The 12704-nt window shown below is 49.2% G+C and overlaps 2 protein-coding genes across 2 annotated transcripts in view; one reads left to right on the forward strand and one right to left on the reverse strand.

Annotated features, from left to right (window-relative positions):
• LOC138786767 (zinc finger protein OZF-like) overlaps nucleotides 1-12704 on the forward strand; it is a 419299-nt gene that overhangs the window by 65953 nt on the left and 340642 nt on the right. The gene's annotated exons all lie outside the window — the stretch shown is intronic.
• Nucleotides 1-12704, reverse strand: part of MAP3K1 (mitogen-activated protein kinase kinase kinase 1) — a 49915-nt gene that overhangs the window by 36256 nt on the left and 955 nt on the right. The gene's annotated exons all lie outside the window — the stretch shown is intronic.

The following is a 12704-nucleotide window of genomic DNA, read 5'->3' on the forward strand; positions in this document are numbered from 1 at the left end:
GCACCCCTCATCTATACGTGTACTACTACTGCACCCCTCATCTATACGTGTACTACTACTGCACCCCTCATCTTTACCTGTACTACTACTACACCCCTCATCTGTACCTGTACTACTACACCCCTCATCTGTACCTGTACTACTACACCCCTCATCTGTACCTGTACTACTACTACACCCCTCATCTGTACCTGTACTACTACTACTACACCCCTCATCTGTACCTGTACTACTACACCCCTCATCTGTACCTGTACTACTACACCCCTCATCTGTACCTGTACTACTACTACACCCCTCATCTGTACCTGTACTACTACTACTACACCCCTCATCTGTACCTGTACTACTACACCCCTCATCTGTACCTGTACTACTACACCCCTCATCTTTACCTGTACTACTACTACTACACCCCTTATCCACTATACCTCCACTACTAAACACACAAAGAAGATCTCCTATACTATATGGGGGCCCAGAATGGCACACAGGGGGCTTGTCTACTACAGGGGAGCACTGTTACAGTGAGAAGCAATACAGTTGTCTCAAATGTCATTAAAATAGTATCTGATGCTGCAAGGACAAAACTATTCTGTTTATTTAGCAAAAAGGAAAAAAAAAAATCGAGATTTAAATCGAGAATCGTCCAAAATTTTTAAAAAAATCGAGATTTTATTTTTTGGCCATATCGCCCAGCTCTACCTGATGGCTACTAAAACTAAAGTGGAGCCGTAACCCATAGCAACCAAACAGCCTATAGCCAGGAAAGGCGAGCTGTGACATGGCGTGCGGCCCCCGCGGTCACCTGTCACATCCACTGCCGGGGCGGGAAGACGTCTCTAGTATTCTTGGCATTATTGCTAAGACGGAACCAGCAAAGCGGAATAAGACAAGTCACCCAAGAAGAGCGTTAACTCCTTATAGACTCGGATATCCATATAAAATCCATAGAGAATGGATTCTACGCAAATTTATTAGGCCGGATTGATTGATCGCTAAACAGCCTGTTGCCCTTAGCAACCAATCACCGCCCTGCTTTCATTATACAAGAGCGCAACACGAAATGAAAGCTGCGCCATGATTGGTTAGGATGCATGTTGCCCATAGCAACCAAACACCCCAGGGGCATATAATGGCAAGAGACTGCCTCGTAGGCTATCCCCGCCTCACGATCTATGGGGGGGACCCCGCCTTTACTGCATGGATCAGCAGTGTCGCTGATCCCCACCATTAGTGTAGGACCGAGTACTATAGCGGAGGTCCTGTCTCCGTACTATTACACTGCAGAATATGTTATATAGAGAGGCGTGCAGCAGTCAGCCCCTGCTCTCTGTTATCAGCCATGCCTGTGGTGACTCTGTTAGTGCCCCTCGGGGTTGCCGCCCTCGGTGTTCCCATGCCCGTGTTATCGCACGGGAAGTCATGGGCTGGGTGAGGATATATTTGGAGCCCTACTCTGTGTGTACACCACCGGCCCCCAGGGGCCACGGCCGCCCCCTTATCCATTCACTGGAATACGCACAACAACCTGACTAGGTGCTCGACACCAACCAACTCATCAACTTTACATAACCCCGAGGTCAGTTTCGGGTCCCGGTGCTGAAACTGGGACATAAACCAAGTATTCCAGGCATGCACCCATTCCTCCCCGCTACACACAGGCTCATCTATTACCAGCACCGCCGCCATGGAGGGAGGCGAGGACGGCAGCACTGCCTGCACCACATACAGGGGGCCTGGTGACAGCACCAGCACCACTTACAGGGGGCGTAGTGACCGCACCACATACAGGGGGCATAGTGACAGCACCAGCACCACTTACAGGGGGCGTAGTGACAGCACCAGCACCACATACAGGGGGCCTGGTGACAGCACCAGCACCACATACAGGGGGCGTAGTGACAGCACCAGCACCACATACAGGGGGCGTAGTGACAGCACCAGCACCACATACAGGGGGCGTAGTGACAGCACCAGCACCACATACAGGGGGCATAGTGACAGCACCAGCACCACATACAGGGGGCGTAGTGACAGCACCAGCACCACATTCAGGGGGCATAGTGACCGCACCACATACAGGGGGCGTAGTGACCGCACCACATACAGGGGGCGTAGTGACCGCACCACATACAGGGGGCGTAGTGACCGCACCACATACAGGGGGCGTAGTGACCGCACCACATACAGGGGGCGTAGTGACCGCACCACATACAGGGGGCGTAGTGACCGCACCACATACAGGGGGCGTAGTGACCGCACCACATACAGGGGGCGTAGTGACCGCACCACATACAGGGGGCGTAGTGACCGCACCACATACAGGGGGCGTAGTGACCGCACCACATACAGGGGGCGTAGTGACCGCACCACATACAGGGGGCGTAGTGACCGCACCACATACAGGGGGCGTAGTGACCGCACCACATACAGGGGGCGTAGTGACCGCACCACATACAGGGGGCGTAGTGACCGCACCACATACAGGGGGCGTAGTGACCGCACCACATACAGGGGGCGTAGTGACCGCACCACATACAGGGGGCGTAGTGACCGCACCACATACAGGGGGCGTAGTGACCGCACCACATACAGGGGGCGTAGTGACCGCACCACATACAGGGGGCGTAGTGACCGCACCACATACAGGGGGCGTAGTGACCGCACCACATACAGGGGGCGTAGTGACCGCACCACATACAGGGGGCGTAGTGACCGCACCACATACAGGGGGCGTAGTGACAGCACCACATACAGGGGGCGTAGTGACCGCACCACATACAGGGGGCGTAGTGACCGCACCACATACAGGGGGCGTAGTGACAGCGCCAGCACCACATACAGGGGGCGTAGGGACAGCGCCAGCACCACATACAGGGGGCGTAGTGACAGCTAGTGACAGCACCAGCACTGCCTGCACCACATACAGGGGGCGTAGTAACAGCACCACATACAGGGGGCGTAGGGACAGCACCAGCACCACATACAGGGGGCCTAGTGACAGCACCAGCACCACATACAGGGGGCGTAGGGACAGCACCAGCACCACATACAGGGGGCGTAGGGACAGCACCAGCACCACATACAGGGGGCGTAGTGACAGCACCAGCACCACATACAGGGGGCATAGTGACAGCGCCAGCACCACATACAGGGGGCGTAGTGACAGCACCAGCACTGCCTGCACCACATACAGGGGGCGTAGTAACAGCACCACATACAGGAGGCGTAGGGACAGCACCAGCACCACATACAGGGGGCCTAGTGACAGCACCAGCACTGCCTGCACCACATACAGGGGGCATAGTGACAGCACCAGCACCACATACAGGGGGCATAGTGACAGCACCAGCACCACATACAGGGGGCATAGTGACAGCACCAGCACCACATACAGGGGGCATAGTGACAGCACCAGCACCACATACAGGGGGCATAGTGACAGCACCAGCACCACATACAGGGGGCATAGTGACAGCACCAGCACCACATACAGGGGGCATAGTGACAGCACCAGCACCACATACAGGGGGCATAGTGACAGCACCAGCACCACATACAGGGGGCATAGTGACAGCACCAGCACCACATACAGGGGGCATAGTGACAGCACCAGCACCACATACAGGGGGCATAGTGACAGCACCAGCACCACATACAGGGGGCGTAGTGACAGCACCAGCACCACATACAGGGGGCGTAGTGACAGCACCAGCACCACATACAGGGGGCGTAGTGACAGCACCACATACAGGGGGCGTAGTGACAGCACGTGCACCACATACAGGGGGCATAGTGACAGCACGTGCACCACATACAGGGGGCATAGTGACAGCACGTGCACCACATACAGGGGGCATAGTGACAGCACGTGCACCACATACAGGGGGCATAGTGACAGCACGTGCACCACATACAGGGGGCATAGTGACAGCACCAGCACCACATACAGGGGGCGTAGTGACAGCACCACATACAGGGGGCGTAGTGACAGCACCAGCACTGCCAGCACCACATACAGGGGGCGTAGGTACAGCACCAGCACCACATACAGGGGGCATAGTGACAGCACCAGCGCTGCCGGCACCACATACAGGGGGCGTAGTGACAGCACCAGCGCCACATACAGGGGGCGTAGTGACAGCACCACATACAGGGGGCATAGTGACAGCACGTGCACCACATACAGGGGGCATAGTGACAGCTAGTGACAGCACCAGCACTGCCTGCACCACATACAGGGGGCGTAGTAACAGCACCACATACAGGGGGCGTAGGGAAAGCACCAGCACCACATACAGGAAGCCTACTGACAGCACCAGCGCTGCCTGCACCACATACAGGGGGTATAGTGACAGCACCAGCACTGTCGGCACCACATACAGGGGGCGTAGTGACAGCACCACATACAGGGGGCATAGTGACAGCTAGTGACAGCACCAGCACTGCCTGCACCACATACAGGGGGCGTAGTAACAGCACCACATACAGGGGGCGTAGGGACAGCACCAGCACCACATACAGGGGGCCTAGTGACAGCACCAGGGCTGCCTGCACCACATACAGGGGGCGTAGTGGCAGCACCAGCGCTGCCTCCCCAATCTGGATCAGGATATAGGGCAGGAACCACACAGGAAAACACTGTGCAACATGTGATCCTCCTGCAAATCACATGTCCCACCGCAACATATAGCCTGATGACGGATACAGACATATATTACGGCATACACACTATGGCGTTTTTCTAAGCAGCACAGCCAGGGCGCCATATGTGCTGCGTGTTATTAGAGGAGATGGCGGCCCCTGGCCAGGCTGAATTCCTGCTCTATTCATGTATGGATTGTGACTGTAACCCGGTTCTGCTGCGCTGGCTCCCGACAATGAGAAACATTATTTATATCAGGGTGGGAGGGGCACCCCGCACCATATTCCAAAACCTGCTAACCCCTTCACTGCCGGGGCCCCGCCGCCCTCCCACACACTGCACCCAGCTTATCTAGGATAGAGGCGTCTCCAGAGAGCAGTGCATTGTGGGAGCTCAGCACAGGACAAAGTCACCAAAAATGCAAAATTTATAGACAAAGTGTGAAATGTTGGATAACAAGTAGCAGCGGTGACAGGAAGAGTCTACAACTTCCTCTAATGCTGCACAGAATACAGGCCCGATCCTAACATATAGTCACCCTACATATGAGAGGGCCGAAATATCACCTGATCCTCGTCTCGGGTGGGGGGGGGGGCTCACTAATCTTCCAGGACATTTTACTGCACAAAATACTATTAAAGGGGTTGTTCACCAAAAAAAAGTTTTTTTCTTTCAAATCAACTGGTGCCAGAAAGTAACAGATTTGTAATTTACTTCTATTAAAAAAAAATCTCCAGTCTTCCAGCTGCTGTATGTCCTGCAGGAAGTGGTGTATTCTTTCCAGTCTTAAAGGACAACTCCCACAAAAATTTTTTTTTGCTCATTTAACACACATTACAAAGTTATATAACTTTGTAATGTGGTTAAATACCCGGCCTGGCCCCCTTCCCCCACTTTCGGACCCCCGACCCCCCACCCCGGAAGTTAAGGAATGTATACATTACCTATTACGATCGTCACGGTCCTCTTCTCCGGGGCGGCATCTGGTGACGACGACGTCAGAGCCGAGGGGCGGTCCGGGTCTTCTTCCTCCTCGGCGTCTTCATGCAAAGTGAATGGGGATGAAAAGGCTGCTGGTGCACATGCGCACCAGCAGCCTTTTCATTGGCTGGAGCGCATCACATGGCTTCCAGCTTGCTCAGCCCTGATTGGCTGAGCTTGCTGGAAGCCATGTGATGCGCTCCAGCCAATGAAAAGGCTGCCGGTGCGCAAGCGCACTGGCAGCCTTTTCCATCCCCTGGACCCGGAAGTCGGAGACATCGCTGGATGGCGGACGGCGGCGACGGAGAGGCGGACGGCGGGCTAATCGAGTGGCGATCGTCACCGGAGAGATGGTGAGTATGGTGTCTGTGTGTGTCTGTGTTTTTTTTTTTTTTGGGGTCCCGCGGGAGTTGTCCTTTAAGAGCAGGAGAGGTTTTCTATGGGAATTTGCTGCTGCTCTGGACAGTTCCTGACATGGACAGAGGGGGCAGCAGAGAGCACTGTGTCAGAATGGAAAGAATACACCACTTCCTGCAGGACATACAGTAGCTGAGAAGTACTGGAAGATATAAGATTTTTTTTTTTATAGAAGTAAATAACAAATCTCGGGCACTTTCAGGCACCAGTTGATTTGAAAGAAAAATTTTGTTTGATGAACCACCCCTTTAATACAATTACTTACAAAGAGACACCATCCGACCTTAAAGGGTTTATCCAGAATTAGAAAAGGCACAAATACTTTCTTTGCTTAAAAAAAAAAAAAAAAAAAAAAAAAAAGTGCTGCTTTGGTCCCCAGGTTGTGTGGGGCATTAAAATTTAGCTTTAAAGGGGTTGTCCAGCGAAAATATTTTTCTTTCAAATCAAGTGATATCAGGAAGTTATATAGATTTGTATTAAAAAATCTCCAGTCTCCCTATACTTATCAGCTGCTGTATGTCCTGCAGGGAATGTTTTCTTTTCAGTGTGACACGGTACTCTCTGCTGACATCTCTGGCCGAGACAGGAACTCTGTCTCGGTTTTCTTCGAATCCCCATAGAAAACCTCTCCTGCTCTGGACAGTTCCTGTGTCGGCCAGAGATGTCAGCAGAGAGCACTGTGCCAGACTGAAAATAAAACAACACTTCCTGCAGGACATACAGCATCTGATAAGTATAGGAAGACTTGAGATTTTATTAATAGAAGTAAATTACAAATCTATATAACTTTCTGGCACCAGATGATTTGAATAAAAGAGATTTTCGCTGGACAACCCCTTTAATGAAAGCTGCAAAACACGGCCACTTTCTGCCAGAATCTTGTTGTAAGCCTAGATTACCCCTAGAGGAGCTTGTTGCAGGATTGCTGCAGATTCCGACCACATGCCTAGGATGGTGGGCTAGGTGAGGCCGGGGCTACAGTGACGCACAATGACAGAGAAGTTGCCTGTCCTGACCAGGAGGACGCCAGCAGGTCTGTGCCGCAATACAGCAGATCCTGGAAAATAGCTCAATGCAGAAAACGCCCAAAATGCACCAAATAGACCTACAAGATGCAGCAATACAATGAGCCGTGTTCACACACATATAGATATCCACATAGAGAGGCCACAGCCCACTATAAATAGCCGGGGCCTTAGGACCTTCTCCCACAATGATGCCGCTATTTGCGGTTCACTTTCCGGCTCATCCCATTAATGGCCGACGTTATTTCCGTCCCGGGTTATTTGGAGGATTGCGGAGAACGCCGATCTGGCAATTTCCTTGGCTACTGCAGAATGGGGCGAGAGCCGAGGGCGACTTCCTGCATCTGTATCAGGTTCAGCCCCCCCCCCATATCTGAAGGAGCACTTAAAGGGGCAGTCACAGCACTTAGAGATGGAGCCCTGTCACCTCGCGTGCCGCCTAATACACCAGGCAGAAGGAGCTGTATAACCTGTATACTGCAGGAAGCTTATAGACACTCACCTCCAGTGAGGATTACATAATCTGCTTTCAGGGCATGATGGGATTTGTAGTGGAAAGCCTTGGGTCAGGGCAATGTGCTATAGATGATCCATCGCTGCATGATCCAAGTCCGACTTATGGGCTTATTCACACGTCCACCCCCCACCCCCAAAAAAATACCACTATATGCCCCACAAATTACCACTACGTACTACCACCAGCACCCCTCCATACAAATCCCTACTACCGTCACCCCCCCCCAAACATGATACTACTATCCTCACCCTACTCACACACCATTCAACCTACCACCACAATTCTCCAACAACTACAACCTCCACTATGCTCAAACTACTGCAACTCCCCCCCAAACTAACTACTACTACCACAGTACCATCACTCCCCCAAACAAGTATAGCTAGTCACATATAGCTGACCTGGTGACTAGTGTAATGTGTACAGCCAGTCAGTGTCAGGATAGTGCTGCATGGTATCTGTACCAAGTATACAGAACACATATATATATATTATACACACACACGCACACACGCACGTTACATGGAAACCAAGAGTGTGAGTTCAGCCCTAGGCCATGGGGACGCTGTGTTTAGGGTAGTATAGCAACATACACACCTCAGAGCAATGTGCGGCTATGCGGTATTAAGTAACAGGTGCCGGTGTAATATACCTACTGCAGCCACCACTGTATACACTACAAATCCCAGCATGCCTGACAGTGTGCTGCTACAGACCTGCACATAGGACAAGAGAAATGTAACCAGACTCCAGTGTAGTCGGCAGGAGCGGCTCATGTTACAGCAGGAGGTGCCGGGGTGGGGAGCTCTAAATCCTCTAATTCCCATACGTCCTAGTCCAGGCCCAGCCATATCCTGTTCATTTACACACTGACATACACACACACACACACACACCGCCATAGCCTCATACATACATACATACACACACACACACACACACAGCCTCCTATACACACACACACACACACACACACACACACACACAGTCACACTATACAGCCTTATGTGCGTGGTATGGCAGGATTATGTGGCACTGTATGGATGCATGCTAGAATTTTATACGCCTGCAGACACTATATGGCACTGTATGTCAGTATTTCCACAGTGACCTCTGCAAGCAGCTCACATGCAGACACTTTACTGCAGCAATATTTAGCATCGCCATGTTGGCCTCATGCATACACTATGTGCACTTTATAGCAGCATTATTTATCACCATGTTGACCGCATGCATACACTACACTGCACTATGTGCACTGCATGACAGCATTATTTAGCGCTGCAACATTGACCTCTTACTTGCAGACACTATATGGCAGTGTATAACAGCATTATTTAGCATCACCATGCTGACCACTTTCATGCAGACACTATCTATGTGCACTGTATGGCAGCATTATTTAGGGCCGAAACATTGACCTCTTCCATGCAGACACTACACTGCCCTATATGGCGCTGTATAGCAGCATTATTTACCTTCTTACATGCAGACACTATATGGCGCTGTATAGCAGCATTATTTAGCTTCTTACAGGCAGACACTATATGGCGCTGTATAGCAGCATTATTTAGTTTCTTACAGGCAGACACTATATGGCGCTGTATAGCAGCATTATTTAGCTTCTTACATGCAGACACTATATGGCGCTGTATAGCAGCATTATTTACCTTCTTACAGGCAGACACTATATGGCGCTGTATAGCAGTATTATTTAGTTTCTTATAGGCAGACACTATATGGCGCTGTATAGCAGCATTAATTACCTTCTTACAGGCAGACACTATATGGCGCTGTATAGCAGTATTATTTAGTTTCTTACAGGCAGACACTATATGGCGCTGTATAGCAGCATTATTTACCTTCTTACAGGCAGACACTATATGACGCTGTATAGCAGTATTATTTAGCTTCTTACATGCAGACACTATATGCACTATTTAGCAGCATTATTTAGCCTCTTACATGCAGACACCATGTGCGCTGTATGGCAGCATTGTTTAGCTTCTAACATGCAGAAACCATGTGCGCTGTATGGCAGCATTATTTAGCATTGCACGGGGGTATTCCTGACCTCCACATACGGCCTCTTACCTCAGTACAGCCCCAGACGCAGGTAAGGTCTCAAGGAGAGCGCCCCAGAGTCAGGGGCATTGTGCTACAGGGACAAGACACCCGGGCAGCTGACAGGAAGAGACCGCTATGACCCTGCTGTCTGCTCAGCACAGTCCCACATAAGCAGATAACAAAAAAAAGTTTTTTCCTCCATTAACTCCTTCCGTCCCAGCTCTATGCCACAACCTGGACCCCGCAGGAAGCAAAACAAAGGAATTAATTCAAGCCTCAGACAGTGGGCAGTGAAATGCCAGCGTACATCTGTGCCCGGCCTGCCAGCGGTAGCATCTGTCCTCCCAGGGACCGGCCTCCATTTACATAATTAATGAATACAGAATCCAGGAGGAGAGCGCGGCTGCTGACAGGAGACCAACACAATCCAAGCTGCCAATGACCCACACAGAGCAACGGCCACCATGTGGGATCGGCCATAAACTGCTGTGCCCAGGTGCGACCCCCATGTCAATGCACGCTGCCTGCAGCAGACAGGAGAGTGACAGCCCCGCAGCAGCAGTTGTCCCCGCATTACAGCACCTATAGACCACCCAGATTATTTTATATGCCCCAACATGTGGCTCTCCAGCCGTCACAAAACTACAACTCCCATCATGTCTGACAACCACTGACCCCCAGAGCATAAAGGAAAACACACCATATACTGCTCCTGGAGACACCTATCTAGGGATTATATTTATACTATATACTAATCCTACAGGTTATGTTATATACACTATATACTGCACCCAGAGACATCTACTGTATACAGGTTAAATTATATACACTATATACTGCACACAGAGACATCTACTGTATACAGGTTATATTATATACACTATATACTGCACCCAGAGACACCTACTGTATACAGGTTACACTATATACTGCACCTAGAGACATCTACTGTATACAGGTTATATTATATACACTATATACTGCACACAGAGACATCTACTGTATACAGGTTATATTATATACACTATATACTGCACACAGACATCTACTGTATACAGGTTATATTATATACACTATATACTGCACCCAGACACACCTACTGTATACAGGTTACACTATATACTGCACCCAGAGACACCTACTGTATACAGGTTATATTATATACACTATATACTGCACACAGAGACATCTACTGTATACAGGTTATATTATATACACTATATACTGCACCCAGAGACACCTACTGTATACAGGTTATATTATATACACTATATACTGCACCCAGAGACACCTACTGTATACAGGTTATATTATATACACTATATACTGCACCCAGAGACACCTACTGTATACAGGTTATATTATATACACTATATACTGCACCCAGAGACACCTACTGTATACAGGTTATATTATATACACTATATACAGCACCCAGAGACACCTACTGTATACAGGTTATATTATATACACTATATACTGCACCCAGAGACACCTACTGTATACAGGTTATATTATATACACTATATACAGCACCCAGAGACACCTACTGTATACAGGTTATATTATATACACTATATACAGCACCCAGAGACACCTACTGTATACAGGTTATATTATATACACTATATACTGCACCCAGAGACACCTACTGTATACAGGTTATATTATATACACTATATACTGCACCCAGAGACACCTACTGTATACAGGTTATATTATATACACTATATACTGCACCCAGAGACACCTACTGTATACAGGTTATATTATATACACTATATACAGCACCCAGAGACACCTACTGTATACAGGTTATATTATATACACTATATACAGCACCCAGAGACACCTACTGTATACAGGTTATATTATATACACTATATACAGCACCCAGAGACACCTACTGTATACAGGTTATATTATATACACCATATACAGCACCTAGAGACATTATCTGCTGTATACTGATCACACTATACACAGTACCTGGATACTGATCCAACTATATACAGCACTATATACCTGGATACATCTATGTGCTATATGGAGCTAATTTTATATACACTGTCCACACCTACACACATCTCCTGTATACAGCTTCTATACTAATCCTACTATATATACCATGTACAGCACCTGGACACATCCACCTCCTGTATACAGACAGTATATCCACCACCACCTCCTGTATACAGACAGTATATCCACCACCACCTCCTGTATACAGACAGTATATCCACCACCACCTCCTGTATACAGACAGTATATCCACCACCACCTCCTGTATACAGACAGTATATCCACCACCACCTCCTGTATACAGACAGTATATCCACCACCACCTCCTGTATACAGACAGTATATCCACCACCACCTCCTGTATACAGACAGTATATCCACCACCACCTCCTGTATACAGACAGTATATCCACCACCACCTCCTGTATACAGACAGTATATCCACCACCACCTCCTGTATACAGACAGTATATCCACCACCACCTCCTGTATACAGACAGTATATCCACCACCACCTCCTGTATACAGACAGTATATCCACCACCACCTCCTGTATACAGACAGTATATCCACCACCACCTCCTGTATACAGACAGTATATCCACCACCACCTCCTGTATACAGACAGTATATCCACCACCTCCTGTATACAGACAGTATATCCACCACCTCCTGTATACAGACAGTATATCCACCACCACATCCACCTCCTGTATACAGACAGTATATCCACCACCTCCTGTATACAGACAGTATATCCACCACCTCCTGTATACAGACAGTATATCCACCACCACCTCCTGTATACAGACAGTATATCCACCACCACCTCCTGTATACAGACAGTATATCCACCACCACCTCCTGTATACAGACAGTATATCCACCACCACCTCCTGTATACAGACAGTATATCCACCACCTCCTGTATACAGACAGTATATCCACCACCTCCTGTATACAGACAGTATATCCACCACCTCCTGTATACAGACAGTATATCCACCACCTCCTGTATACAGACAGT

This window comes from Dendropsophus ebraccatus, chromosome 3 (genome assembly GCF_027789765.1).
Source record: "Dendropsophus ebraccatus isolate aDenEbr1 chromosome 3, aDenEbr1.pat, whole genome shotgun sequence".
Taxonomy (NCBI): Eukaryota; Metazoa; Chordata; class Amphibia; order Anura; family Hylidae; genus Dendropsophus; species Dendropsophus ebraccatus.